Genomic DNA, 7,990 nt, shown 5'->3' on the forward strand with positions numbered 1-7,990 from the left:
CATTTTCCCTGTGGTTCTTCTGCATATATATATATATATATATATATATACATATATATATATATATACACACACCCATATATATATATATATATATATATTGTTACAAGCCCTAATTACAGATGAGACCTGATGTCGTAAAATTAGAGGCAGCCGCAAAATGTGCAATGTCAAAATTGAACATGAAAGGAAAAAGTAACTAAAGGCTTGCAAACATCATAAAGATTTATTATATAATTATAATTTAAATAATACTTATAGAACTCAATTCTCAAACTGAATACTCAAAAACTTAATGTATTGACTAATTGAAACAAATGTATTTATAACCTAAGAAAAATTAAACAAAGCAAAACATCAATGTAACACAAATAAGAAACATGAGGAATGGTGTGTGAATATCCGTATACCCACAAATACATGATAAAATCAACACTTGTAAATAATTATAACAGTCATAAATAAATCCAACACTCAAACAAATAACATATTACAAAATATACTCAAGAGGCAGGTGCAGATGTATAAGTCCGTGAAGTACAAAAGTTGATCCTCAGCCGAGTACAAAGGCAAGAACAGAACTAAAGATATGAAAAACTTGGGTAACAAACATAACCTTCGATGAAGGAACTACGGTGGCGTGACGGGTACTTCAGCCAATCACAAGCAGAGTAAGTCGAGCGACGAGGTGAAGAAACTACGATTGTTAAAAATCGTAACCAGGCCGGCAACGTAAGCGGTAGTTGAAGAGCGTTAAAACTGTTATCATGTCGGAGTCATGAGACCTCCCCCCTAGAGACCTCGTAAATCTGTAAGGTGGAAGAGGTTAAGATCCCCCATTTGTCGAGGGTCCTCTTGATAAAGCGTCTGCGATGACGTTCTCTGTTCCTTTCACGTGGTTAATGATAAGTTGGTAAGGCTGAAGCATTAAAGACCATCTCATTAATCTTTGGTTATGATTTTTCATCTTCTGAAGGAACCGAAGCGGGTTGTGATCCGTATATATTTCAAGAGGATACCTTTGATCTTGAATATAACAGGCAAACTTTTGCAGGGCAAGCATCAATGCGAGACATTCCTTTTCTATCACACTATATGATTTCTGATGTTTTTTCAACTTAGCTGAATAGTAGCACACAGGATGGAGGGTATCAAAGTTGACATCACGTTGCATAAGGACTGCACCCACTCCTTGATCGCTGGCATCTATGTAGAGCAGGAAAGGTTTATCCATACTAGGTGTACAGAGAACTGGGTTACTGGAGAGAAATGCCTTTAGCGGATGGAAGGCTTTCTCACACTCATCTGTCCACTTGAACAGTACGTTTGAGCTAGTGAGGGTCGTAAGTGGGGCAGCTACTGCAGAGAAGTTAGGGCAGAAACGGCGATAAAAACCACACATACCCAGGAAGCGCTGTATTTCCCTTCTAGTCGTTGGACGAGGGAAATTGAGAATGGCTTCTATATTCGCTTCCTTAGGCCGAGTTTGACCTTGACCCACCACATGTCCGAGGTAAGTCACCGTACCCTGGCCGAAGGAAGATTTAAGCAAGTTTATGGTGAGACCACTTTCATCCAGGCGTTGCAGTAGATTTGATAGACGTTGCAGGTGATTGTTCCAAGTGTCTGAAATTATCAAAATATCGTCTAAGTACACATAAGTCCCTTCTAAATCCCTAGTAATGAAGTTCATAAGCCTTTGAAAGGTTGCTGGGGCAGAATTAAGACCAAAAGGCATACGGGTATATTGAAATAGACCATCAGGGGTTATAAAAGCTGATATTTCCTTAGAGTTTTCAGTGAGGGGAATTTGATAGTAACCTTTTTGTAAATCTATTTTAGATACAAACTTAGCTTGGCCAACAGAATCTATTATAGTATCAATTAGAGGCAAAGGGTAAGAGTCAGGGATAGTTAAATCATTAAGTTTCCTGTAGTCTGTGCAAAGTCTGAAACGTCCTCCAGGTTTTGGGGCGAGTAGACAAGGCGAAGCCCATGGACTACAGCTGTGTTCTGCTAGGCCATGTTCGAGCAGAGAGTTTACTTCATCTCGCATGACTTTCCTCCTTTCTGGACTCAGACGATACGGTGGCTGTTTGACAGGGAGAGAACCAAATTTTAGACGAATGTTATGTTCTATCAAATTACATTTCCCTACGGCATCACTCAACACATTAGGAAATTGTTTGAATAGGTTGGCCAAGTCCCTAAGCTGAGACTCTGATAAATGTGTTAGAGATCCTTCCAGATCTTCTATAATATTACTGTTGGTCGTAATAGGGTTCGGTATATATTCATCCGACGCTTCAATTGGTTTGTCAGACTTTGTTATACATAGATTAATTTTTGAACCAGCCTCATCCGATGTTCTCTTTAAATATTCTTTTAATAAATTTATGTGATATTTCTGAGTCTTTTTCCTTTTATCTGGAGTAGAGATTAAATAGTTATTTGACTTTAAATTATCAATTACGGTATAAGGACCTTGATATTTAGGTGAAAAAGGAGATCCTGGTATAGGCATTAAAACTAACACCTCATCTCCAGGCTGAAACTGTCTGACTTTAGCGGATTTATCAAAGTGAGCTTTCATAGATGCTTGACTCTCCTTTAAGTATTCTTTAGCTAATTTTCTTACTTTAGATAACCTCTCTTTCAAGTTGTTCATATATGTCTGCACATTAACCTTTGAGGATTCTGAATCAAAGTCACTGGCTAGCAAATGATCTTTTACAATTTTTAAGGGACCCCTGATCTCTCTACCAAACAGCAACTCAAAAGGAGAAAATCCCAAAGATTCTTGCTTACATTCTCTAACTGCAAATAATAAAAAGTCAAGACCTTCATCCCAATCGTTTGAACTTTCTAAACAGTAACGTTTCAGCATGGATTTAAGGGTTTGGTGGAATCTCTCTAAAGCTCCTTGAGACTCAGGGTGGTATACAGAAGAGTTTACAGTAAGCACACTTAATTCTTTTAATACCTCTCTAAAAAGATCCGAAGTGAAATTAGTTCCTTGGTCAGATTGCAAAACCTTGGGAATACCAAAATTTGAGAAGGTGTGTATCAAGTTAGTAGCTATATTCTTAGCAGAAATGTTCTTGAGAGGTATAGCTATAGGAAATCTGGTTGATGTACACATGATAGTAAGGATGTATTTATTCCCTTTGCGAGTGGAAGGAAGTGGACCAACACAATCTATTAGCATTTTCTCAAAGGGTTCCTCTAATACAGGGATAGGAATGAGCGGAGCAGGAGGAATAGATTGATTGGGTTTACCTATAACTTGGCAAATGTGACAAGATTTTATATATTCTGTAACACTTTTCTTCATTCCTGGCCAAAAGTAATGTATTTGGAGCTTTTGATAAGTTTTCTTTATACCTAAATGTCCATTGAGACCATCATGAGCCAAAGAAACAATTTCACTTCTCAAAGAGGATGGAATTACTATCTGAAATTCATCGGCCCAATCTTGTTCTTGAGCTAAGTGGCTAGGTCTAAATAATCTCATGAGAATGCCTTCATGAAGGTAAAATCCTGGCTTTTCTTTAACTTTTTTAATGTGGGAAGCTACCTCTGACCAACATTGGGTCAAAGTAGGGTCAGACTTCTGTGCTGCAATTAAGGAATCCTTTGACATCTTTATTTCTTTAATGTTAGGTAAAGGCACAGATTTAATTCTAGTCTGACGAGACTTTGACCTAGTTGTTACACAAACAGGGAAAAGATCAGGCTGAGAGGATTCAATATTTAGAGTAGGGTTATTTTCCAAGGGATGATCTACTACAACTGGACATGGAACAGTAAGTTTCCCAGCAATATCATTTCCTAGTAAAAAGTTAATTCCAGGGACCGGTAAATTTTGTGTTACCCCTACTTTTATTTTTCCGGATACAAGTGGAGACTTAAGATACAATTCTGTGAGGGGAATGGTGGAAATTGAAGAGAGATCACAAATTACTACCTTTTCATTTAGAAAGAATTTCTCTAAGTTAGGGATTACTGTATTAAGCATTATACTTTGAGCAGAACCGGTGTCTCTTAGAATGTTGACAGGATATTCTACATTATTTAGAGTTACTGTGCCTATCATTTTGAAATCTTCAAAAACATCTATGCAAGGAGGGTGAGCAGCTACGTTAGATGTGGGCTTATTAAATGGGAGCTGAGATTTTACTGAAGTTTTGGAAGCTTTATTAGGGTCATAATATTTAGAGTGTTTACAGTGGGGACTCCAGCATTCAGTAATGTGATGACCAGATTTCTTACAAAAACTGCATATTATTTTAGTTTGGTATTTATCACTACTACTATTCCCATCCTGAGTCTCTGAAACTACAGATGAGGCAGGTTTTACAGGAACTGTCCTTTTATCAGACTTAGGATTACCTTTGTGTACCAAGGAATATACATCAGCACAATTTGCTGCCTCTTTCAATAAGGTTTCACCTCTATCTTCTAGGTGGAGCTTAACATTCAGAGGGATTTTCCTTTTGAACTCTTCATATACTAATAAGTTAACTAACTGATCGAAAGTGGTGACATTACTCGAGAACGGCCATTTATGAAAATACCGTAACTTCTCTGTAGCAAATTCAACATAAGTCTGAGATGGAGTTTTAATTAAATTACGGAAATTTTGTCTATAGCCCTCAGGTGTAATAGTGTAAGCATTTAGGATAGAAGTCTTAACGAAATCATAGTCTTGGCAGTCTTCTAATGATAAAGTAGAATATACGATCGAGGCTTTACCTTTAAAGTTTGTGCTAACAAGCCATGTCCAAGAGGTTCTGGGCCATTCTAATTGAATTGCTGTCTTCTCAAAATTCCTAAAATAACTTTCAGGGTCATCTTCATTAAATTGAGGAACTAGCTGTGCTTGTTGGGCAATGTTAAACTTCTTATTATGAGTACCTTGGATAATTGAACGGTCATAAGTCTGAGCCTCTAGTTCTGCTAACTTAACTTCTCTTTCTATTTCTAGCTTTCTTGCTTCGAATTGTATTTGTGCTAACTTCAACTCTCTCTCTATCTGTAATTTCTGTATTTCTACATCAGCAATACTCTTTTGCACGGAAGGTGCATCAGTCCCTAGTGACAATTTCTGATCATGAATTTTATCAATAAATTCTTCGGCACTAGATAATGAGAGTCTATCATGCTCCTGGTCTTTATCATCTAACAATGTCACAGATTCTGGCAAAATTAATCCCTGTTCTACCAAACCATCTATAGCTGTAGTCTTAAGGTCTCGTAAGGGCATGGAAGATGTGAACGAAATCTTAAAGTACATAAGAATAAACATCCATTCATCTTTACTTAAAGTGAATTTACTCAAGTATGTAAAATCTGGCTTAGAGCAAAAGGCATGGACATCAAATTCACTCATTGTAACAGCAAGAAAATTCCTCTGAAGGATTGAGTGTTGGTTACAGGTTAAATATACAATACACAAATTGAATACAAAGGGTATTAAGTACATTTGAAGCTGTATTATCACTACGTTCAGTGATGAGGTAATATTCAGTGATGATTCAATTTAAGATTCAAGCAAGATTCATTTCAAGATTCAGGCTGGCTTGTTGCCTTAAGTGCAAGATACAAACATTAACTACCACAAGTTAATAGCAAGTTGTAAAGATTCTTAGAACACTTGACAGTTTAAGCTCTAGATAAGATTCTAATGTCTAATTAAAGTCAAATCTATTAAGGATTTTCGGTTTAAAGAGTCGAGTCAATGTGACTTCAGTGGAAATAAAAGGTCATCCGAGTTCTGTATTATGTGTCACAAGACAAAGTGTTGATGACCTAAGAAAGATTAAGGATCGGCATAGGATTACAAAGTACTAACACTTCTGTATAACAGCACAAACGATTAAGTTACTATCACAAAAAGGCAAGGCGAATTGATATACCTATACAAGTGCACATGGAAAATTATCCCGGACAGGCCCCCATATGTTACAAGCCCTAATTACAGATGAGACCTGATGTCGTAAAATTAGAGGCAGCCGCAAAATGTGCAATGTCAAAATTGAACATGAAAGGAAAAAGTAACTAAAGGCTTGCAAACATCATAAAGATTTATTATATAATTATAATTTAAATAATACTTATAGAAATCAATTCTCAAACTGAATACTCAAAAACTTAATGTATTGACTAATTGAAACAAATGTATTTATAACCTAAGAAAAATTAAACAAAGCAAAACATCAACGTAACACAAATAAGAAACATGAGGAATGGTGTGTGAATATCCGTATACCCACAAATACATGATAAAATCAACACTTGTAAATAATTATAACAGTCATAAATAAATCCAACACTCAAACAAATAACATATTACAAAATATACTCAAGAGGCAGGTGCAGATGTATAAGTCCGTGAAGTACAAAAGTTGATCCTCAGCCGAGTACAAAGGCAAGAACAGAACTAAAGATATGAAAAACTTGGGTAACAAACATAACCTTCGATGAAGGAACTACGGTGGCGTGACGGGTACTTCAGCCAATCACAAGCAGAGTAAGTCGAGCGACGAGGTGAAGAAACTACGATTGTTAAAAATCGTAACCAGGCCGGCAACGTAAGCGGTAGTTGAAGAGCGTTAAAACTGTTATCATGTCGGAGTCATGAGACCTCCCCCCTAGAGACCTCGTAAATCTGTAAGGTGGAAGAGGTTAAGATCCCCCATTTGTCGAGGGTCCTCTTGATAAAGCGTCTGCGATGACGTTCTCTGTTCCTTTCACGTGGTTAATGATAAGTTGGTAAGGCTGAAGCATTAAAGACCATCTCATTAATCTTTGGTTATGATTTTTCATCTTCTGAAGGAACCGAAGCGGGTTGTGATCCGTATATATTTCAAGAGGATACCTTTGATCTTGAATATAACAGGCAAACTTTTGCAGGGCAAGCATCAATGCGAGACATTCCTTTTCTATCACACTATATGATTTCTGATGTTTTTTCAACTTAGCTGAATAGTAGCACACAGGATGGAGGGTATCAAAGTTGACATCACGTTGCATAAGGACTGCACCCACTCCTTGATCGCTGGCATCTATGTAGAGCAGGAAAGGTTTATCCATACTAGGTGTACAGAGAACTGGGTTACTGGAGAGAAATGCCTTTAGCGGATGGAAGGCTTTCTCACACTCATCTGTCCACTTGAACAGTACGTTTGAGCTAGTGAGGGTCGTAAGTGGGGCAGCTACTGCAGAGAAGTTAGGGCAGAAACGGCGATAAAAACCACACATACCCAGGAAGCGCTGTATTTCCCTTCTAGTCGTTGGACGAGGGAAATTGAGAATGGCTTCTATATTCGCTTCCTTAGGCCGAGTTTGACCTTGACCCACCACATGTCCGAGGTAAGTCACCGTACCCTGGCCGAAGGAAGATTTAAGCAAGTTTATGGTGAGACCACTTTCATCCAGGCGTTGCAGTAGATTTGATAGACGTTGCAGGTGATTGTTCCAAGTGTCTGAAATTATCAAAATATCGTCTAAGTACACATAAGTCCCTTCTAAATCCCTAGTAATGAAGTTCATAAGCCTTTGAAAGGTTGCTGGGGCAGAATTAAGACCAAAAGGCATACGGGTATATTGAAATAGACCATCAGGGGTTATAAAAGCTGATATTTCCTTAGAGTTTTCAGTGAGGGGAATTTGATAGTAACCTTTTTGTAAATCTATTTTAGATACAAACTTAGCTTGGCCAACAGAATCTATTATAGTATCAATTAGAGGCAAAGGGTAAGAGTCAGGGATAGTTAAATCATTAAGTTTCCTGTAGTCTGTGCAAAGTCTGAAACGTCCTCCAGGTTTTGGGGCGAGTAGACAAGGCGAAGCCCATGGACTACAGCTGTGTTCTGCTAGGCCATGTTCGAGCAGAGAGTTTACTTCATCTCGCATGACTTTCCTCCTTTCTGGACTCAGACGATACGGTGGCTGTTTGACAGGGAGAGAACCAAATTTTAGACGAATG

This window comes from Palaemon carinicauda, chromosome 26 (genome assembly GCF_036898095.1).
Source record: "Palaemon carinicauda isolate YSFRI2023 chromosome 26, ASM3689809v2, whole genome shotgun sequence".
Classification (NCBI taxonomy): domain Eukaryota; kingdom Metazoa; phylum Arthropoda; class Malacostraca; order Decapoda; family Palaemonidae; genus Palaemon; species Palaemon carinicauda.